Source organism: Rhinatrema bivittatum, chromosome 6 (genome assembly GCF_901001135.1).
Source record: "Rhinatrema bivittatum chromosome 6, aRhiBiv1.1, whole genome shotgun sequence".
In the NCBI taxonomy this organism is placed as follows: Eukaryota; Metazoa; Chordata; class Amphibia; order Gymnophiona; family Rhinatrematidae; genus Rhinatrema; species Rhinatrema bivittatum.
The window spans coordinates 352,154,566-352,178,354 of NC_042620.1; the positions used below are offsets into that span (position 1 = coordinate 352,154,566).

Genomic DNA, 23,789 nt, shown 5'->3' on the forward strand with positions numbered 1-23,789 from the left:
GACATTGTTTAAAAATAGAATCTTATGGTGGCCCCAATTTCTCTGCTTGAAATTCAGGCAGCTATCAAGTTGTTACCGGAGGGTAAATGTCCTGGCCCTGATGGGTTCCCTACTGGTGGTGGGGGGCATTCCCTGGGCACTATGGCTGATGCTACGATCACTCTCATTCATAAAAAAAAGTCACCCCTAGTATGCCTCACTGGCGCTCACAAATACAGGCTATTGCTGATCTGGAACAGCTACGATACAGTCTTAAGGGTAAGCATGCTAAATTTACCAGTACTTGGGGGCCATATCTTGATTATTTGAATGATACTTAAGCTAATTTGTGGTGCCACTTAGGGTTATTTTTTTATTTCCACTTCTATTGTCCCTCAATCGTTTGCTCCCCTATGTACTATCTTTTGCCATGTACCTCACTGCAATATGAGTTATTGCTTCTATGTACTTTTCTCTGTTTGTTTGGAAAAATATAAATAGTTATAACAATACAATCTTAGATGCGCAGTCCAGATGTCTTCCATGCATTAAAAAAGGTGGAAGGAAGGCAAAACGATTACCAGCAAGGTTAAAAGGTGAGCTGAAAGAGGCTATTTTAGCCAAAAAAAATCCTTCAAAAATTGGAAGAAGGATCCATCTGAAGAAAATAGGAAAAAGCATAAGCATTGTCAAGTTAAGTGTAAAACACTGATAAGGCAGGCTAAGAGAGAATTTGAAATGATGTTGGCCGTAGAGGCAAAAAGTCATAATAAAAAGTTTTTAAAATACATCCGAAGCAAGAAACCTATAAGGGAGTCGGTTGGATGACTGAGGGGTTAAAGGGGCTCTTAGGGAAGTTTAGGCCATTGCAGAAAGACTAAATGAATTCTTTGCTTCTGTGTTTACCAATGATGATGCTGGGGAGATACCAGTTCCAGAGATGGTTTTCAAGGGTGATGAGTCAGATGAACTGAACCAAATCACAGTGAACCTAGAAGATGAAGTAGGCCTGATTGACAAACTGAAGAGTAGTAAATCACCTGGACTGGATGGTATACACCCCAGGGTTCTGAAGGAACTAAAAAATGAAATTTCAAATCTATTAGGTAAATTTTGTAACCTATCATTAAAATCATCCATTGTACCTGAAGACTGGAGGGTGGCTAATGTAACCCCAATATTTAAAAAGGGTTCCAGGGGCGATCCAGGAAACTATAGACCAGTGAGCCTGACTTCAGTGCCAGGAAAAATAGTGGAAAGTGTTCTAAAGATCAAAATCACAGAACATATAGAAAGACATGGTTTAATGGAACAAAGTCAGCATGGCTTTACCTAAGGGAAGTCTTGCCTCACAAATCATATTTTTGAAGGGGTTAATAAACATGTGGATAAAGGTGAACCAGTAGATGTAGTGTATTTGGATTTTCAGAAGGCATTTGACGAAGTCCCTCATGAAAGGCTTCTAAGAAAACTAAAAAGTTATGAGACAGGAGGCGATGTCCTTTTGTGGATTACAAACTGGTTAAAAGACAGGAAACAAAGCGTAGGATTAAATGGCTAATTTTCTCAGTGGAAAAGGGTAAACAACAGGACAGCCCGGGACGGGTTCCCATCAGTCCTGTCCTGGTTTCAGCGAATGGCCTCGTTTCTCCAACTTGAACGTTTAGACTTTGTACTGGGCAAGCGGAAGTCGGATAAACTGTACTGGGCCTGCTGGCAGGCTTGTGTTCTTCTGATGCCGACAGCTGTTCAAGAAGGGCTGCGGGCAAGTGGCTATGAGCTTGAATGGTGCAACCCAGGGTCTCAGTAGAGTGAGGGGGCTTAGGGGGTGGAGGGGGGAAGGGGAGGGAAGGGTAGTGTGTGGTGGTGTGAATGGCGTGTGGTGTGCATGAGGCAAAGTGAGGTGCAAATGTTAGTAGTATGAGGGGAACTGGTATGGGGAGAAAACAGAAAAAACAGATAGGCTGTAGTTATGAGGGAGGTCTCTGTTGTTGTTAGTTTGTTTAAACAACTTGTGTTGTATTGGATGTTTAGTATATTGGTTGTATCTACTGAGTGTGGGATTCACTGCCTATTCATGTATCCTCCCAATAAAAATTATTTTGAAAAAAAAAAAGGAAAAGGGTAAACAGTGGAGTGCCTCAGGGATCTGTACTTGGACCTGTGCTTTTCAATATATTTATAAATGATCTGGAAATGAATATGATGAGTGAGGTTATCAAATCTGCAGATGATACAAAATTATTCAGAGTAGTTAAATCACAAATGGATTGTGATACATTGCAGGAGGACCTTGCGATTCTGGAAGATTGGGCATCCAAATGGAAGATGAAATTTAAAGGGAAATAAACATTCCTGTAGTTACAGATGTTAGGTTCCATATTCGGAGTTACCACGCAGGAAAAAGATCTAGGCATCATAGTGGGTAATATATTGAAATCATCAGCTCAGTGTGCTGCGGCAGTCAAAAAAGCAAACAGAATATTAGGAATTATTAGGAGTGAATAAAACAGAACGTCAGAATGCATCTATATCACTCCATGGTGAGACCGCACCTTGAGTACTGTGTACAACTCTGGTCGCCGCACCCCAAAAAAGGTATAGTTGCCATGGAGAAGGTACAGAGAAGGGTGATCAAAATGAAAAAGGGGATGGAACAGCTCCCCTATGAGGAAAGGCTGAAGAGGTTAGGGCTATTCAGCTTGGAGTAGAGACAGCTGAGGGGGGATATGATAGAGGTCTTTAAAATCATGAGAGATCTTGAACGAGTAGATGTGAATCGGTTATTTACACTTTCGTTTAATAGAAGGACTAGGGGGCATACCATGAAGTTAGCAAGTAGCACATTAAGACTAATCAGAGAAAGTTCTTTTTCACTCAGCTTAAGCTCTGGAATTTGTTGCCAGAGGATGTGGTTAGTGCAGTTAGTGTAGCTGGGTTTAAAAAAGGTTTGGATAAGTCTATTAACTGCTATTAATCAAGCTGACTTAGGGAATAGCCTGTCTAATCCTAGCATCAGTAGCATGGGGTCTACTTAGTGTTTGGGTACTGTGGGAAACAGGAAACAGGAATGCTGGGTTTGGTCACTGTTGGAAACAGGATGCTGGGCTTGATTGACTCTTGGTCTGATCTAGTATGACAATTTCTTATGTTCTTAGTGATGACATGGACCCATGGGACAGTGATTCCTAAAGGTACAAACCAGTTTCTACTACTAATTATCATTCCCATAGTGCTACTAGAAGTACATAGCACTCTACCAAAACATATAAGAGACAGTCCCTACTCAGTAGAGCTTACAATATAATCAAGACAAACATACAGGGCAAAAGAGACATTAGGCATTTCATTTCATCTTTTAAGGAAATAGGTTCCTGTTAGTACCCCAGATCAGTCCAGACGAGAGGGTTTATGCATCCCTACCAGCAGATGGAGGCAGAGAACAAAACTTTGAGGCACTGCTACATAAATGGGAGTGCCACCTGCAGTCCTTCAGTATTGACCTGCATTTCTCTGTCTCCAGCAGATGGTAGAGGTGCAAACCTGCAGTCTGGAATTGTTTAAAAAAAAAAAAAGATAAGAAGAGAGTTTGGCTCCCCGAGGTGTTAGGTTCCTTCTTGGGCTATCCCTCGGTTGGAGCAGGGCGAGCGGGGACTTGGTAATCCCTGTCCAGACTCAGCCCTTCTTGACAGGGGAAGTAGATAGCCAGGGGTCTTGGGTCTTTGCCGTGGCTGCAGTTTGAGGCAAGCTCGCCTTGATGCGGCCTCATTTTGCAGCAATGTTTTCTTCCGGGGCCGCGCATTCAGGAAGGAGGAGGAGCACCTGCACGTTTAAACGCGACTTTTTTCTTCGGGCCATGGTGACGTGAGCTCCGCCATGGCTCTGCCGATCTGCCTGCTAGGTGTCGCTGCTCAGCCGCTCGTGGGATGAGGTCCACCGGCGGCCGCCCGAGCCTCCCTGCGCCCATGGGTATTGGCTCCCCTCGGGATACCACTGCTCGCACTAGGCGAACTAGGCGAACCTTAGGCCCAGGCCTGGTTCGCCTAGTGCTTCCACCGGCCCTGGGAGGGGCGGGTACAAGGTACAAAGGGAAAAGGGATTGAGGGGTAGAAAGCATATAGGGCGAGGGGGTGAGAACATTTGCAGGAAGTCAGAAGAGGGGGGGGGGATCTGAAGGGAGGGAGTTGAGAAGAGGGAAAAGCCTTGGAAGAGGGGTGAGAAAGCATAAAAGCCTTTTATGGAGGGTTAAAAAGGAGGAAAAGCTTTTGAAGAGCGAGAGGGAGCGAGTGAGATGGAAAGACCTAAGGGGACTGGGGAGGAGCTGAAAGGCAGTGGAAGGAGCGTTACTCTCTTCATTTCTCACTTAGACCTCTGTCACCCCCCTCTCCAGCCCCTTCATTTCCCCCTTTGATTTCACTTCTCTCTCAAGCTCTTATTCCTCCCATCTTCACCCTCTCTGCTCATCCTCTCCCAGCCCTCTGACCTCTCTCACCGGCCCCAGTTCCTTCCCTGTCATTCACCTCTCCCGGCATGGCCAAGCCCCTTTATTGTCTCTCTGATCTCCCACCTACATTCCCATTCCCCCTTTTTACCTCCTCACTAGCCCCATTTCCAAATTCACCCCCTTCACAGTCCCCTCTCTTCTGTTTTGGTATTTTGCAGAGTGCAGGAAGGATTGCCTTCGTATTTCTCATCCTCCAGTATTGCACTGCTTATAGAATCTGGCTTCACGTTTTGTCCGCATGTTTCTGTTTCTGATTTGTGGTCCCTTGCTCTGTATTAGGCGTGAGTCTGTCCATGTTCTGAATGTGTGACGGAGGGGAGGAATTCTGCTTGCGTGTCGTTCCTGTGTGGGGATCTGTAGCAATTCAGCTTGTTCTGTTTCCCAATAGGAGGTGCATTGGTATTTTAGACCTGGTGTAATATTTGTAGAGCTGCCTTTTCGTAGCTAGGGTTTTGCTGTTTGAGTCTTGGAAGTTTATAGATTCTGAGGATCTTTTTTCACAGTTTTATGTTACTTTACAAAGTGTCAGTGGAAGGGAGTGGGTGTTGCTCTTCCTGAGGTGACATTACAATTTGAATATAAATTTTGTTGACTGATAAGTTGTAATGGGGAAATGTTCTACCTGCTTTGCGGAGGGAATTTCTGTGGTTCTGGTGTGTGTTACAGAACTGGAGGTGCAGGGTTTTACTGAGATTCTGTCCCACTCTGTGTAGACTCCAGACCTCACTCCCATCTAGAACCAATGGTTGAACGATGCTATCAAATAAAGACAATGATAGGTTTATTTGAGGGGGGGGGACTGAAACTGACTGGGGGGGTTCTTTGTGCAGAGAAAGCAAATGTTGCTTACCTGTAACAGGTGTTCTCACAGGACAGCAGGATGTTAGTCCTCACATATCGGTGACATCATAGGATGGAGCCCAATCACGGAACACTTTTGTCAAAGTTTCTAGAACTTTGACTGGCCCCTACTGGGTATGCCCAGCATGGCACTAACCCTGCAGCCAGCAGGAGTCCCCCTTCAGTCTTGTTTAAAAAGCTACAGGAAGTGCCGAAAAATTAAATAAGAAACATAACGAACCCCAAACTGCGGGGCAGCGGGCGGGTTTTGTGAGGACTAACATCCTGCTGTCCTGTGAGAATACCTGTTACAGGTAAGCAACATTTGCTTTCTCACAGGACAAGCAGGATGGTAGTCCTCGCATATGGGTGAGTACCGAGCTGAGGATGTCAGAGTATGCACCAAATGTACCCAGGTGTGCAAGGCACTGGGACTGGGGTGAATTTTGGCCGAGGGCATCCTGAACCCTACCGGGCAGTCGGAAGGGTGTTGGTACGTCAAGTTGTGAATAGGTTGCGTAGGACAGATTGGCCGAAGATGGAATCTTGTCTTCCGGCTTTGTCCAAGCAAAAGTGGGCTGTTAAGGTATGGAGAGAACTCCAGGTGGCAGCCCTGCAAATGTCAGGAAGCGGCACCGATCGTAGGTGTGCTACTGAAGTCACCATGACCCTCTCAGAGTGTGGTTTGACACGGTCTTGAAGTGGAATGCCTGCTTGCTGATAGCAAAAGGATATGCAGTCCGCTAACCCCCAGGATTATTAGAAACTAATATTTCACCAATTATAGAATATTTAACTCTTAATATCAACCCCGACAGGCCTTCAATTCTTTTAGGAGATTTTAATCTACACATGAATGCATCTCCTCTTTCTTCTTCATGTTGTATATTAGTCGAAGCCCTGCAAGCCTTAGGTTTAGAATTGTTAACCCCATGGGCAACTCATATTCATGGACATGCTCTGGATCGAATCTTTGTTAATCCAACACTAATTAAACATGAAAAAACACACATCTGGCCTGTCCCCTGGTTAGATCATTACTTAATTTGTTCTAAAGTTTCCTATATCAGGCCCACTCTAACTGAAGAAAAAAAGTTATGTACTTTTGAATATAGGAAACCCTATAATTCCGAAGTACTTCAGTCAGAATTAACTGAGTACCCATCTAAATCCCAAGCATCTCTAGATCCTACCGAGATGTGGTATAAGACAACTCAAGAAATAGCTGACAGAATAAATCCACTAAGACTCAAAGCAGTGCAACTTACTAAAAAGCAGAATCCTTGGTACAATAATGATCTAAGACAATTAAAACTTATATTACGTAGAAAAGAAAGAATCTGGAAGAAATAAAAAAACTATTTTAGCATTAACTAATTATCGTATCTTTCTTGCCCATTATCGTAAAAAAATTATTATAGCTAAGAGGATTTATTATGATAATAAGATTCAAAGGTTTGGGTCCTGAATCTTCTGCTCCAGCGGGGGTGAGTGAACCGGGCTTCCCGGTGTCACCCCCGACGCTGCTGCCTACCTCGGCCTGGTCCTCGACCCTCAGCAGCGGTCTCAACCAGGGGGGGATGGTCCTCTCAGAACCTTCCCAACCCCCCTGGGAGACTTACACCAGAGGAGAATTTTCTTCTCTTTTCTTCTTCTGAATGTCTTTTACCCTTTTTATGTATTTCTTTCTTCTTTTTTTTTTTTTTTAACTATCCCTGACTAACTACGAAAACATGAACCAGGGATCCCAGAGACTGTGGGTGGACCTGCCCCATCTGCTGGAGACAGAGAAAGACTGAGGGGCTGTGGGTGGCACCTTACTATATGTAGGGAGCCCGACAGGTTTTACTCTGTCTCCATCTGCTGGTGCGGAGTCACAACCCAGGTGTCTGGACTGATCTGGGTACGTACAGGGAACAAGTAATGACTCTTCATCTGAATAAAAAAGCACTAGGAGTCGAGTGGAATCATTTAGACTAACTGTTTTATTAAAGCATGAGCTTTCGAGGACACAGTCCACACCATCAGATGCATGAAATGATGTACAGTTGATGTGTACAATATATACAGAACAGTGAGAAGACATGGGAAAAGGCAGGAAACGGTGTGGAGAGAGTGTGAATAGGATTGTAGTTTAGCCTACTGACAACTGAGGTAAGTGTGAATAGACAGAATGATCAGACAACAGTTCAGTTTATGCATATTTGTAGTGAGTCATGAATCCATTGCTTCTGTTCAGCCCTTGGGTGATGGTATTAAGATTTTTAATGAGTTCCAATTCAGCAGTTTCAGGCTGGAGTGCTCCTTTGAAGTTTTCATGTAGGAGTATGGCAACCTTAAGGTCAGATAGAGAATGTCAAGGAAGGTTGAATGTTGTCATTTCTAACCTCAGGTTTAAATCCTTTTCCCTTGTCCTTATAGATTGTCCCGTTTGTCCTATGTAGACAGAAGCGGGACTTTGCTGGCAGGTGTTGGCATATATTAGATTGGAAGAAAAGCAGGAGAATGTGTCCCGCATGTTGCTGATGATGTTGTGTCCAGTGATGGCATTGTCTGGGATAATATGTGGAAAGTGTTGGCATCTCCTTTTCTGGCAAGGTCTGGGTCCTGGGTTGGTGTCCTTGTACTATTTGCAGCGGCTGATGAGTATCTTTTGAGGTTGAGGGGCTGCTACACCAGACTAGCACGGCTATCCCTCTGAAGATTTTTCATGTAAATCAGTGGAAGAAAATTTGGCTTTCACTGCAACCTCTGCAGCAACATTTTCTCTCTCGCTGAACACAGAAGATTGGAGAGAAAAACACTCACTGTTATCTGCACTCTGCAGCAGTGACACATCATCAAGCTCGTATGCCAGTTTCTTTAGCATAAAGCTGGCTCCTGCTGTTGTAGTAGTCCAGAAGAAATCCCTCTTCAGTTTCAGGGCAGGACCTCATTTTTGGTTTTTACCTGCCGGTGCCAGTGCAAAAGTGTGCAATTTTGGACACATTTAAAGTTACTTCATCTGCTCTGCCTTTCCCTCTCCCTCACATCATTGTATATATGTCACCGAGGATGTTAAGATTACAACAAGGATTTAACATTTTTCCGTGGTATTATAATGCCCACTGGCTAGTGCCCACTGCACACACTTTGCCTTCTGCCAGGCAAACAGTGAGTGTCATCCTGTCTGCTCTGTCTGCACTATTTCTCTGTCACAGACAGGCTTCACAATACAGGCTGTTATGCTGCACTTTCTGGCCTGCCTTCACTGCTCGCTTATGCCCAGTACTACCTAGCTCCCACTGCCCACACTGTGCCCACTGGCAGTCATACAGAGAATAAATAACTAATCTGAAGTGTAGCTAAGGCTTCAATCACGAAAAAGGATAAACAGAACAGCAAGCGAAGCAACACAAATCTACAATGATGCAGAGATATTGTGATGCCATGCTGCCTCCATGGTTTGTTTTCCTGTCTTGTGTTAATGGGCTGCCACAGCAAAAATCCTTACCAAGAACTCGGAGAGAGCTCAGGGCTATGCTTTCACACAGACAATGTCTAGAGAAACAATGCAGAGCAAGGCTGTGACATGCTCATTCTTCGAGCTCAGCATCACTGTAACCTGCTCTGCGGAATTATAGGAGACTAGGAAAATGCTCCGCTGCGATACATCATAACTCTCATTGCTTGACGGTATGCCAATCCGTCCCTTCTCTGCAGCCTGCCCGCTCCACAGTGTATGAACCTTTCTCCATATATTTGCAACTGTTGCTATGCCTATGATTTCCATGGGTCTTTTGACTATAATTGCTTATAGAAATCATTCTGTTTGACAGAAATGAAACAAGTAGGATTCCTTTAGTTCACGGGTCCCCTTCAGCTCATTTTGGACCCTAAGAGTTTAGAGTCAGAGTTTAAAGCTTTTAAAAAAGCTCTAAAAGCATGGCTTTTCGAACAGGCTTATATTGACTATCTTGAAAAAAAGGACTCATTGGTTTAAAGAAACATTATTTTTATCTTTGTTTTATGTTCTTTTATTAATAATTGATTAACAATTTTATTTTTTATGATATTTTACTGTACCTTTTAGATATTTCAGTTTGATTTTATGATTTTGTAACATGTAAACCGTTGTGATGTATATTATGAACGATGGTATACAAGAATTTTTAATAAATAAAATAAATAAATAAAAATAAACAAGTTGGCTCCACTGATTTCATTTTTATATTTTGTTTTCAATGAATGCACTTCTCTAGCTGAGATGCTTGTTCAATTAGTCCTCCTTTAGGCATGCATCAAGGGTTCGACGGTTGCTCACAGATTAAAAGAACAAATTAGTTGGTTTCATAGTGTAGTGGGTATCACATCTGCTTTACACGCAGAAAGGCCTGGGTTCAATCCCCAGTGGAGCCATTTTTAACTTGCTGCAGAAACAGGCATGAGTCTGAGTGCAAGGATTACTTAGAGACCGAAAAAGCAAGTTGAAGACCAATGGGTTCCATATATGTGCAGTGAAAACCCCACCTGTCAGGTTTTCAGGATACCCACAATCTATATGCGTGGGATAGATTTACAGGCCCTTCCTTCTATGCTTGCTACTTGATCTCATGCGAATTCATAGCAGATATCGTCTTCCCCAGAAGAAGTGTGGGAATGGTTACTGGAGACGAAATATGGAAGCTTTAGGTAAACTCCTAAGCCAACATCTTGTGTGGTAAAAAGAATTCAGCAGTGACTCTAGTAAAACAAATTTTTCATGGTAGATGGGATGGCTCTTGGAAGATCTATTTTTTGCCAAGAGTAAAAAATGTTAGAATGTGAATGGTGGCTGAGGCGATTATCCCATGAATTATTCAAACAGTATTCTAAAATAACTGGATAGGTGTTTGAAAGTGTAATAAGGAAGCCATCAGACAAAGAAATGGTTCCATGGTGTAGAGGTTATCACATCTGTTTCACACACAGAAGGTCTTGGGTTCAAGTCCCAGTGGAGCCACTTTATGTTTCTAGCAGTGGATGAGCATTTTATAGATGTTCAGCCATCAGCTGTATTGGTGTCAGTGAATGCTTGCATTGTTATGGGACCTTGTTAGGAACAGCTTGGGAGCAATCCTACAAAGATCTTGCAAGCACAGCTATCCAGGAGGGTTGAGTGTAATAGAAGACATTGACAATTACTGTCTTGCACTAGTCCTTTTGTCCCTGAGGTGGTCATCCCCTGTGATGGACTGCAACAGTATATCCTTGGCAGTATGGACTGGAATGACAGGGCAGAATGAATGCAAAAGTTGGTCATTTCCTTGCAGTTACTCTCTGAGAGAAAATTAGCATTTGTGGAAAGACCTCAGGTGCTAGTGGAGGATCCTCAAAACATCTTGCTTCACTTTTATCCTTGTAGTTCTATTTTCAAGCCCTCATTCTCTACTAGCTGCAGGGGCTGGCTATCACGGGCATTTATTTCAGAACTGCCCCTTTTTCTAACTTTGACTGCTGCTTCTCTCCTGTCCTGGGGCATTGCTATTGAAACCTGTTCCATTTCTTCCATCGTAGTTTTTCACTTCTCATGTTTGGCAGGGGGCTGCTTGCCTCTTACCTGAATGATGGAAAGGGTTGAGGGCATGGGATCAGATTGGGAAACACTTTTCCTCTTTTCTGCCACTTCCAAACTCCCCAGATGCTAGTCCTAAGGGCTGCTGCTTCTGTGGCTTATAAAGCATGCCAGTGTTAGTTAAATGCCCCATTTGTTTGCCAGGACCTGTGTCTTTGCCATGTGCTTGCATTTTGCAAAGCGTGGGCCTTCCCTTATTTAGAAATGTCTCCAGATCTTCCAAGTCCACTCTGATCCCTTCTCTACATACTTAGCAGAGGATGCTGCCACTGGAGCTGATATAGTGGGTGGACTCTGAGGAACAATGCCAAGGGCATCAGATGTGCTCTCTAACTGTGCTGCCTTCTCTTCAGCCACATCCTAATTTTGTCCTGCCTCCCCATCAAAGAACTGGATAAGGTGGCTAACACACTACTATAAAGGCCTCCCAAATTTTCCCCTTCTGGTACACTATCAATAGCTTTTATTTCAGGGAAAACAAGTAATGACTCTTCATCTGAATAAAAAAGCACTAGGAGCCGAGTGGAATCATTTAGACCAGGGGTCGGGAACCAATGGCTCGCGAGCCAGATGTGGCTCTTTTGATGGCTGCATCTGGCTCGCAGACAAATCTTTAATGAAAAAGTAAAAATCTAACAAAACCCCCCACCCTACTGATGCCCCCCAAGACCTCCAAAATTAATTTACTACAACCCCCCACCCTCCTGACCCCCCCAAGACCGGCCAAAAGTCCCTGGTGGTCCAGCGGGGGTCCAGGAGCGGTCCAGGAAAAATCTCCTGCAATTGGGCTGTCGGCTGCCAGTATTCAAAATGGTGCCGATGGCCCTTTGCCCTCACTATGTCACTGGGGTCGACCAATGGCGGCGATAGCTCCTGTGACATATTAAAGGCAAAGGGCCGTCGGCTGCCAGTAATCAAAATGGCGTCGACAGCCCTTTGCCCTTCCTATGTCACAGGGGCTACCGCTGCCATTGGTCGACCCCCAGTGACAGAGTGAGGGCAAAGGGCCGTCAGCGCCATTTTGACTATTGGCAGCCGACAGCCCAAGTCCAGGAGATCGCTCCTGGACCCCCAGGGTCCAGGTCCTATGATTTCCATGGGTCTTTTGACCATAATTGCTTATAGAAATCATTCTGTTTGACAGAAATGAAACAAGTAGGATTCCTTTAGTTCACGGGTCCCCTTCAGCTCATTTTGGACCCTAAGAGTTTAGAGTCAGAGTTTAAAGCTTTTAAAAAAGCTTTTCGAACAGGCTTATATTGACTATCTTGAAAAAAAGGACTCATTGGTTTAAAGAAACATTATTTTTATCTTTGTTTTATGTTCTTTTATTAATAATTGATTAACAATTTTATTTTTTATCACATTTTACTGTACCTTTTAGATATTTCAGTTTGATTTTATGATTTTGTAACATGTAAACCGTTGTGATGTATATTATGAACGATGGTATACAAGAATTTTTAATAAATAAAATAAATAAATAAAAAAGAAACAAGTTGGCTCCACTGATTTCATTTTTATATTTTGTTTTCAATGAATGCACTTCTCTAGCTGAGATGCTTGTTCAATTAGTCCTCCTTTAGTCTGGCATCAAGGGTTCGACGGTTGCTCACAGATTAAAAGAAAGAATCAGTTGGTTTCGTAGTGTAGTGGGTATCACATCTGCTTTACACGCAGAAGGGCCTGGGTTCAATCCCCAGTGGAGCCATTTTTAACTTGCTGCAGAAACAGTCATGAGTCTGAGTGCAAGGATTACTTAGATACCGAAAAAGCAAGTTGAAGACCAATGGGTTCCATATATGTGCAGTGGAAACCCCACCTGTCAGGTTTTCAGGATACCCACAATCTATGGGGTAGATTTTAAAAGAAGCGCGATCAGCCTACTTTTGCTTGCGCATCAGACTCAAGCAAAAGTACGCTGGATTTTAGTAGATACGCGCGGAGCCGCGCGTATCCACTAAAATCCTGGATCGGCGCGCGCAAGGCTATCGATTTTGTATAGCCTGCGCGCGCCGAGCCGCGCTGCCTCCCCCCGTTCCCTCCAAGGCCGCTCCGAAATCGGAGCGGCCTTGGAGGGAACTTTCCTTTGCCCTCCCCTCACCTTCCCCTCCCTTCCCCTACCTAACCCACCCGCCCGGCCCTGTCTACACCCCTCCCCTTACCTTTGTCGGGGGATTTACGCCTCCCGGAGGGAGACGTAAATCCCCGCGCGCCAGCGGGCCTGCTGCGCGCCGGGCCGCGACCTGGGGGCGGGTACGGAGGGCGCGGCCACGCCCCTGGGCCGTAGCCACGCCCCGTACCCGCCCCCAAAACGCTGCCGACACGCCCCCGGAACGCCGCGACGACCGGGCCCGCCCCCCGACACGCCCCCGACACGCCCCCCTCCGAGAACCCCGGGACTTACGCGAGTCCCGGGGCTCTGCGCGCGCCGGGAGGCCTATGTAAAATAGGCTTCCCGGCGCGCAGGGCCCTGCTCGCCTAAATCCGCCCGGTTTTGGGCGGATTTAGGCGAGCAGGGCTCTGAAAATCTACCCCTATATGCGTGGGATAGATTTACAGGCCCTTCCTTCTATGCTTGCTACTTGAGCTCATGCAAATTCATAGCAGATATCGTCTTCCCCAGAAGAAGTGTGGGAATGGTTACTGGAGACAAAATAAGGAAGCTTTAGGTAAACTCCTAAGCCAACATCTTGTGTGGTAAAAAGAATTCAGCAATGACTCTAGTAAAACACATTTTTCATGGTAGATGGGATGGCTCTTGGAAGATCTATTTTTTGCCAAGAGTAAAAAATGTTAGAATGTGAATGGTGGCTGAGGCGATTATCCCATGAATTATACAAACAGTATTCTAAAATAACTGGATAGGTGTTTGAAAGTGTAATAAGGAATAGATCAGTCAAGGGAATAGTTCCATGGTGTAGAGGTTATCACATCTGTTTCACACACAGAAGGTCTTGGGTTCAAGTCCCAATGGAGCCACTTTATGTTTCTAGCAATGGATGAGCATTTTATAGATGTTCAGCCATCAGCTGTATTTGTGTCAGTGAATGCTTGCATTGTTAAGGGACCTTGTTAGGAACAGCTTGGGAGCAATCCTACAAAGATCTTGCAAGCACAGCTATCCAGGAGGGTTGAGTGCAATAGAAGACAGTGACAATAACTGTCTTGCACTAGTCCTGTTGTCCCTGAGGTGGTCATCCTCTGTGATGGACTGCAACAGTATATCCTTGGCAGTATGGACTGGAATGACAGGGCAGAATGAATGCAAAAGTTAGTCATTTCCTTGCAGTTACTTCCTGAGAGAATTAGCATTTGTAGAAAGACCTCATGGGAAAAGGCAGGAAACGGTGTGGAGAGAGTGTGAATAGGATTGTAGTTTAGCCTACTGACAACTGAGGTAAGTCTGAATAGACAAAATGATCAGACAACAGTTCAGTTTATGCATATTTGTAGTGTCATGAATCCATTGCTTCTGTTCAGCCCTTGGGTGATGGTATTTAGATTTTTAATGAGTTCCAATTCAGCAGTTTCAGGCTGGAGTGCTCCTTTGAAGTTTTCATGTAGGAGTATGGCAACCTTAAGGTCAGATAGAGAATGTCAAGGAAGGTTGAATGTTGTCATTTCTAACCTCAGGTTTAAATCCTTTTCCCTTGTCCTTATAGATTGTCCCGTTTGTCCTATGTAGTCAGAAGCGGGACTTTGCTGGCAGGTGTTGGCATATATTAGATTGGAAGAAAAGCAGGAGAATGTGTCCCGCATGTTGCTGATGATGTTGTGTCCAGTGATGGCATTGTCTGGGATAATATGTGGAAAGTGTTGGCATCTCCTTTTCTGGCAAGGTCTGGCTCCTGGGTTGGTGTCCTTGCACTATTTGCAGCGGCTGATGAGTATCTTTTGAGGTTGAGGGGCTGCTACACCAGACTAGCACGGCTATCCCTCTGAAGATTTTTCATGTAAATCAGTGGAGGAAAATTTGGCTTTCGCTGCAACCTCTGCAGCAACATTTTCTCTCTCGCTGAACACAGAAGACTGGAGAGAAAAACACTCACTGTTATCTGCACTCTGCAGCAGTGACACATCATCAAGCTCGTATGCCAGTTTTTTTAGCGTAAAGCTGGCTCCTGCTGTTGTAGTAGTCCAGAAGAAATCCCTCTTCAGTTTCAGGGCAGGACCTCATTTTTGGTTTTTACCTGCCGGTGCCAGTGCAAAACTGCGCAATTTTGGACAAATTTAAATTTACGTCATCTGCTCTGCCTTTCCCTCTCCCTCACATCATTGTATATATGTCACCGGGAATGTTAAGATTACAACAACGATTTAACATTTTTCCATGGTATTTTAATGCCCACTGCCTAGTGCCCACTGCACACACTTTGCCTTCTGCCAGGCAAACAGTGAGTGTCATCCTGTCTGCTCTGTCTGCACTATTTCTCTGTCACAGACAGGCTTCACTATACAGCCTGTTATGCTGCACTTTCTGGCCTGCTCGCTTATCCCCAGTACTACCTAGCTCCCACTGCCCACACTGTGCCCACTGGCAGTCATACAGAGAATAAATAACTAATCTGAAGTGTAGCTAAGGCTTCAATCACAAAAAAGGATAAACAGAACAGCAAGCGAAGCAACATAAATCTACAATGATGCAGAGATATTGTGATGCCATGCTGCCTCCATGGTTTGTTTTCCTGTCTTGTGTTAATGGGCTGCCACAGCAAAAATCCTTACCAAGAAATCAAAGAGAGCTCAGAGCTATGCTTTCACACAGACAATGTCTAGAGAAACAATGCAGAGCAATGACTTCGAGCTCAGCATCACTGTAACCCGTTCTGTGGCATTATAGGAGACTAGGAAAATGCTCCGCTGCGATACATCATATCTCTCATTGCTTGACGGTATGCCAATCCGTCCCTTCTCTGCAGCCTGCCCGCTCCACAGTGTATGAACCTTTCTCCATACATTTGCAACTGTTGCTATGCCTATGATTTCCATGGGTCTTTTGACTATAATTGCTTATAGAAATCATTCTGTTTGACAGAAATGAAACAAGTAGGATTCCTTTAGTTCACGGGTCCCCTTCAGCTCATTTTGGACCCTAAGAGTTTAGAGTCAGAGTGTAAAGCTTTTAAAAAAGCTCTAAAAGCATGGCTTTTCGAACAGGCTTATATTGACTATCTTGAAAAAAAGGACTCCTTGGTTTAAAGAAACATTATTTTTCTCTTTGTTTTATGTTCTTTTATTAATAATTGATTAACAATTTTATTTTTTATCATATTTTACTGTACCTTTTAGATATTTCAGTTTGATTTTATAATTTTGTAACATGTAAACCGTTGTGATGTATATTATGAATGATGGTATACAAGAATTTTTAATAAATAAAATAAATAAATAAAAAAGAAACAAGAAACAAGTTGGCTCCACTGATTTCATTTTTATATTTTGTTTTCAATGAATGCACTTCTCTAGCTGAGATGCTTGTTCAATTAGTCCTCCTTTAGTCTGGCATCAAGGGTTCGACGGTTGCTCACAGATTAAAAGAAGGGGTCATTTGGTTTCATAGTGTAGTGGGTATCACATCTGCTTTATACGCAGAAGGGCTTGGGTTCAATCCCCAGTGGAGCCATTTTTAACTTGCTGCAGAAACAGGCATGAGTCTGAGTGCAAGGATAACTTAGATACCGAAAAAGCAAGTTGAAGACCAATGGGTTCTATATATGTGCAGTGGAAACCCCACCTGTCAGGTTTTCAGGATACCCACAATCTATATGCGTGGGATAGATTTACAGGCCCTTCCTTCTATGCTTGCTACTTGAGCTCATGCAAATTCATAGCAGATATCGTCTTCCCCAGAAGAAGTGTGGGAATGGCTACTGGAGACGAAATAAGGAAGCTTTAGGTAAACTCCTAAGCCAACATCTTGTGTGGTAAAAAGAATTCAGCAGTGACTCTAGTAAAACAAATTTTTCATGGTAGATGGGATGGCTCTTGGAAGATCTATTTTTTGCCAAAAGTAAAAAATGTTAGAATGTGAATGGTGGCTTAGGCGATTATCCCATGAATTATTCAAACAGTATTCTAAAATAACTGGATAGGTGTTTGAAAGTGTAATAAGGAAGAGATCAATCAAGGAAATGGTTCCATGGTGTAGAGGTTATCACATCTGTTTCACACACAGAAGGTCTTCGGTTCAAGTCCCAATGGAGCCATTTTATGTTTCTAGCAGTGGATGAGCATTTTATAGATGTTCAGCCATCAGCTGTATTGGTGTCAGTGAATGCTTGCATTGTTATGGGACCTTGTTAGGAACAGCTTGGGAGCAATCCTACAAAGATCTTGCAAGCACAGCTATCCAGGAGGGTTGAGTGCAATAGAAGACAGTGACAATAACTGTCTTGCACTAGTCCTGTTGTCCCTGAGGTGGTCATCCCCTGTGATGGACTGCAACAGTATATCCTTAGCAGTATGGACTGGAATGACAGGGCAGAATGAATGCAAAAGTTGGTCATTTACTTGCAGTTACTCTCTGAGAGAAAATTAGCATTTGTGGAAAGACCTCAGGTGCTAGTGGAGGATCCTCAAAACATCTTGCTTCACTTTTATCCTTGTAGTTCTATTTTCAAGCCCTCATTCTCTACTAGCTGCAGGGGCTGGCTATCAAGGGCATTTATTTCAGAACTGCCCCTTTTTCTAACTTTGACTGCTGCTTCTCTCCTGTCCTGGGGCATTGCTATTGAAACCTGTTCCATTTCTTCCATCATAGCTTTTCACTTCTTATGTTTAGCAGGGGGCTGCTTGCCTCTTACCTGAATGATGGAAAGGGTTGAGGGCATGGGATCAGATTGGGAAACACTTTTCCTCTTTTCTGCCACTTCCAAACTCCCCAGATGCTAGTCCTAAGGGCTGCTGCTTCTGTGGCTTATAAAGCATGCCAGTGTTAGTTAAATGCCCCATTTGTTTGCCAGGACCTGTGTCTTTGCCATGTGCTTGCATTTTGCAAAGCGTGGACCTTCCCTTATTTAGAAATGTCTCCAGATCTTCCAAGTCCACTCTGATCCCTTCTCTACATACTTAGCAGAGGATGCTGCCACTGGAGCTGATAAACAGATCGATACTCTAAAACCGTGGCAGAAAGAGTGCGGCATTGCCAGGTGCACCCTTCCTCCCCGCACGCACAGTTCTCTTGACCTAGTGCCTGATACTCTCTTCTAATTGCATGCAAATGCATGCCGCGGCTGTGAAGCGTTAGGGAAGGGTTATGCCCGCGCAACCCATTTTACTGTATAGGCGCTTAATACAGCGCCTATACAGTAACCTGGGTGCGCTGGTACCTGTCATTTCAAATGTCATTTCAAATGACTCCTGGTATTAATAGGGATAGGGCACTGTGTGCAGGAAGATCACAACAACCCTGGTGTCAGGGTTAGGGCACTTTGTGCAGGAAGATCACAACACCCCTGGTATCAGGGTTAGGGCACTGTGTGCAGGAAGATCACAACTGGTATTAATAGGGATAGGGCACTGTGTGCAAGAAGACCACAACACTCCTGGTATTAATAGGGATAGGGCACTGTGTGCAGGAAGATCACAACACCCCTGGTATCAGGGTTAGGGCACTGTGTGCAGGAAGATCACAATACTCCTGGTATTAATAGGAATAGGGCACTGTGTACAGGAAGATCACAACACCCCTGGTGTCAGGGTTAGGGCACTGTGTGCAGGAAGATCACAACACCCCTGGTATCAGGGTTAGGGCACAAGTTTTAGTCACATTGACTGATCACATTACTTTTTTTGTCAAGCTACCAACTGTTCCATTTCCCATCCCCCATATATTGTCAGTGGGAAACTTGGTAACATGAATAAATAAGAAGGCAGCCAATAGGAATACATATTCATTCCTAAACTGACCTTAACTGACCTGAAAAGTGTCAAATTGTATCATTTTCTGTTAGTGCGCACTAACTTCCGGTTAGTGCGCACTAACGCCCGTTAGTGCGCACTAATCGGAAAAAACGATTTTTTAACGATTTTTTAACGAAACAATTGTGCCAAACATGATTTTCTTCTCCTGCCAGACGATTTCAATCGTTAAGACAATAGGGGACACGATTCACATCCCTACTTAAAACTTGCATTTTCACCTCAGAGATGTCCAAAATAGTTGAAAACTTGTTTCTAACATGCCTGAAGTAGATTTTCATCATTTCAGAGTGAGAAAATCACTTTTCTAAGGTTTCACTAAAAACTTGCATTTTCAGCACAGAGATGTCCAAAATAGTTGAAAACTTGTTTCTAACATGCCTGAAGTAGGTTTTCATCATTTCAGAGGGAGAAAATCAATTTTCTAAGGTTTCACTTAAAACTTGCATTTTCACCTCAGAGATGTCCAAAATAGTTGAAAACTTCTTTCTAACATGCTTCAAATAGGTTTTCATCATTTCAGAGTGAGAAAATCACTTTTCTAAGGTTTCACTAAAAACTTGCATTTTCACCACAGAGATGTCCAAAATAGTTGAAAACTTGTTTCTAACATGCCTGAAGTAGGTTTTCATCATTTCAGAGTGAGAAAATCACTTTTCTAAGGTTTCACTTAAAACTTGCATTTTCACCTCAGAGATGTCCAAAATAGTTGAAAACTTCTTTCTAACATGATTGAAGTAGGTTTTCATCATTTCAGAGTGAGAAAATCACTTTTCTAAGGTTTCACTTAAAACTTGCATTTTCACCTCGGAAATGTCCAAAATAGTTGAAAACTTGTTTCTAACATTCTTGAAGTAGGTTTTCATCATTACAGAGTGAGAAAATCACTTTTCTCAGGTTTGACTAAAAACTTGCATTTTCACCACAGAGATGTCCAAAATAGTTGAAAACTTGTTTCTAACATGCCTGAAGTAGGTTTTCATCATTTCAGAGTGAGAAAATCACTTTTCTAAGTTTCACTTAAAACTTGCTTTTTCACCAAAGAGATGTCCAAAATAGTTGAAAACTTGTTTCTAACATGCATGAAGTAGGTTTTCATCATTACAGAGTGAGAAAATCACTTTTCTAAGGTTTCACTTAAAACTTGCATTTTCAACTCAGAGATGTCCAAAATAGTTGAAAACTTGTTTCTAACATGCCTGAAGTAGGTTTTCATCATTTCAGAGTGAGAAAATCACTTTTCTAAGGTTTCACTTAAAACCTGCATTTTCACCTCAGAGATATCCAAAATAGTTGAAAACTTCTTTCTAACATGCTAAAGTAGGTTTTCATCATTTCAGAGTGAGAAAATCACTTTTCTAAGGTTTCACTAAAAACTTGCATTTTCAGCACAGAGATGTCCAAAATAGTTGAAAACTTGTTTCTAACATGCCTGAAGTAGGTTTTCATCATTTCAGAGGGAGAAAATCAATTTTCTAAGGTTTCACTTAAAACTTGCATTTTCACCTCAGAGATGTCCAAAATAGTTGAAAACTTCTTTCTAACATGCTTCAAATAGGTTTTCATCATTTCAGAGTGAGAAAATCACTTTTCTAAGGTTTCACTAAAACTTGCATTTTCACCACAGAGATGTCCAAAATAGTTGAAAACTTGTTTCTAACATGCCTGAAGTAGGTTTTCATCATTTCAGAGTGAGAAAATCACTTTTCTAAGGTTTCACTTAAAACTTGCATTTTCACCTCAGAGATGTCCAAAATAGTTGAAAACTTCTTTCTAACATGATTGAAGTAGGTTTTCATCATTTCAGAGTGAGAAAATCACTTTTCTAAGGTTTCACTTAAAACTTGCATTTTCACCTCGGAAATGTCCAAAATAGTTGAAAACTTGTTTCTAACATTCTTGAAGTAGGTTTTCATCATTACAGAGTGAGAAAATCACTTTTCTCAGGTTTGACTAAAAACTTGCATTTTTACCACAGAGATGTCCAAAATAGTTGAAAACTTGTTTCTAACATGCCTGAAGTAGGTTTTCATCATTTCAGAGTGAGAAAATCACTTTTCTAAGTTTCACTTAAAACTTGCTTTTTCACCAAAGAGATGTCCAAAATAGTTGAAAACTTGTTTCTAACATGCATGAAGTAGGTTTTCATCATTACAGAGTGAGAAAATCACTTTTCTAAGGTTTCACTTAAAACTTGCATTTTCAACTCAGAGATGTCCAAAATAGTTGAAAACTTGTTTCTAACATGCCTGAAGTAGGTTTTCATCATTTCAGAGTGAGAAAATCACTTTTCTAAGGTTTCACTTAAAACTTGCATTTTCACCACAGAGATCTCCAAAATAGTTGAAAACTTGTTTCTAACATGCTTGAAGTAGGTTTTCATCATTACAGAGTGAGAAAATCACTTTTCTAAGGTTTCACTAAAAACTTGCATTTTCACCACAGAGATGTCCAAAATAGTTGAAAACTTGTTTCTAACATGCCTGAAGTAGGTTTTCATCATTTCAGAATGAGAAAATCACTTTTCTAAGGTTTCACTTAAAACTTGCATTTTCACCACAGAGATGTCCAAAATAGTTGAAAACTTGTTTCTAACATGCCTGAAGTAGGTTTTCATCATTTCAGAGTGAGAAAATCACTTTTGTAAGGTTTCACTTAAAACTTGTTTCAAACATGCCTGAAGTAGGTTTTCATCATTTCAGAGTGAGAAAATCACTTTTCTAAGGTTTCACTTAAAACTTGCATTTTTACCACAGAGATGTCCAAAATAGTTGAAAACTTGTTTCTAACATGCCTGAAGTAGGTTTTCATCATTACAGAGTGAGAAAATCACTTTTCTAAGGTTTCACTTAAAACTTGCATTTTCACCTCAGAGATGTCCAAAATAGTTGAAAACTTGTTTCTAACATGCTTGAAGTAGGTTTTCATCATTACAGAGTGAGAAAATCACTTTTCTAAGGTTTCACTTAAAACTTGCATTTTCACCTCAGAGAAGTCCAAAATAGTTGAAAACTTGTTTCTAACATGCTTGAAGTAGGTTTTCATCATTACAGAGTGAGAAAATCACTTTTCTAAGGTTTCACTTAAAACTTGCATTTTCACCTCAGAGAAGTCCAAAATAGTTGAAAACTTGTTTCTAACATGCTTGAAGTAGGTTTTCATCATTTCAGAGTGAGAAAATCACTTTTCTAAGGTTTCACTTAAAACTTGCATTTTCACCACAGAGATGTCCAAAATAGTTGAAAACTTGTTTCTAACATGCTTGAAGTAGGTTTTCATCATTACAGAGTGAGAAAATCACTTTTCTAAGGTTTCACTTAAAACTTGCATTTTCACCACAGAGATGTCCAAAATAGTTGAAAACTTGTTTCTAACATGCTTGAAGTAGGTTTTCATCATTTCAGAGTGAGAAAATCACTTTTCTAAGGTTTCACTTAAAACTTGCATTTTCACCACAGAGATGTCCAAAATAGTTGAAAACTTCTTTCTAACATGCCTGAAATAGGTTTTCATCATTTCAGAGTGAGAAAATCAGTTTTCTAAGGTTTCACTTAAAACTTGCATTTTCACCACAGAGATGTCCAAAATAGTTGAAAACTTGTTTCTAACATGCCTGAAGTAGGTTTTCATCATTTCAGAGTGAGAAAATCACTTTTCTAAGGTTTCACTAAAAACTTGCATTTTCACCTCAGAGATGTCCAAAATAGTTGAAAACTTCTTTCTAACATGCCTGAAGTAGGTTTTCATCATTTCAGAGTGAGAAAATCAGTTTTCTAAGGTTTGACTTAAAACTTGCATTTTCACCACAGATATCTCCAAAATAGTTGAAAACTTGTTTCTAACATGCTTGAAGTAGGTTTTCATCATTACAGAGTGAGAAAATCACTTTTCTAAGGTTTCACTTAAAACTTGTATTTTCACCACAGAGATCTCCAAAATAGTTGAAAACTTGTTTCAAACATGCCTGAAGTAGGTTTTCATCATTACAGAGTGAGAAAATCACTTTTCTAAGGTTTCACTTAAAACTTGCATTTTCACCTCAGAGAAGTCCAAAATAGTTGAAAACTTGTTTCTAACATGCTTGAAGTAGGTTTTCATCATTTCAGAGTGAGAAAATCACTTTTCTAAGGTTTCACTTAAAACTTGCATTTTCAGTTCAGTGATATCCAAAAATAGTTGAAAACTTGTTTCTAAGATGCCTGAACTAGGTTTTCATTATTACAGAGTGAGAAAATCACTTTTCTAAGGTTTCACTTAAAACTTGTTTCTAACATGCCTGAAGTAGGTTTTCATCATTACAGAGTGAGAAAATCACTTTTCTAAGGTTTCACTTAAAACTTGCATTTTCAGTTCAGAGATGTCCAAAAATAGTTGAAAACTTGTTTCTAAGATGCCTGAAGTAGGTTTTCATCATTTCAGAGTGAGAAATTCACTTTTCTAAGGTTTCACTTAAAACTTGCATTTTCACCACAGAGATGGCCAAAATAGTTGAAAACTTGTTTCTAACATGCCTGAAGTAGGTTTTCATCATTTCAGAGTGAGAAAATCACTTTTCTAAGGTTTCACTTAAAACTTGTTTCTAACATGCCTGAAGTAGGTTTTCATCATTTCAGAGTGAGAAAATCACTTTTCTAAGGTTTCACTTAAAACTTGCATTTTCACCACAGAGATCTCCAAAATAGTTGAAAACTTGTTTCAAACATGCCTGAAGTAGGTTTTCATCATTTCAGAGTGAGAAAATCACTTTTCTAAGGTTTCACTTAAAACTTGCATTTTCACCTCAGAGATGTCCAAAATAGTTGAAAACTTCTTTCTAACATGATTGAAGTAGGTTTTCATCATTTCAGAGTGAGAAAATCACTTTTCTAAGGTTTCACTTAAAACTTGCATTTTCACCTCGGAAATGTCCAAAATAGTTGAAAACTTGTTTCTAACATTCTTGAAGTAGGT

The 23,789-nt window shown here is 41.8% G+C and overlaps 3 non-coding genes across 3 annotated transcripts; all 3 read left to right on the forward strand.

Annotated features, from left to right (window-relative positions):
- The first annotated feature begins 10,231 nt into the window (after positions 1 to 10,231).
- On the forward strand, positions 10,232 to 10,304 carry TRNAV-CAC. The gene has a single exon. It is a non-coding gene; the product is annotated as a tRNA-Val (tRNA).
- A 2,250-nt stretch (positions 10,305 to 12,554) lies between these two features.
- Positions 12,555 to 12,627, forward strand: TRNAV-UAC. The gene has a single exon. It is a non-coding gene; the product is annotated as a tRNA-Val (tRNA).
- Positions 12,628 to 16,469: 3,842 nt separating this feature from the next.
- TRNAI-UAU lies at positions 16,470 to 16,542 on the forward strand. The gene has a single exon. It is a non-coding gene; the product is annotated as a tRNA-Ile (tRNA).
- Positions 16,543 to 23,789: the final 7,247 nt, after the last annotated feature.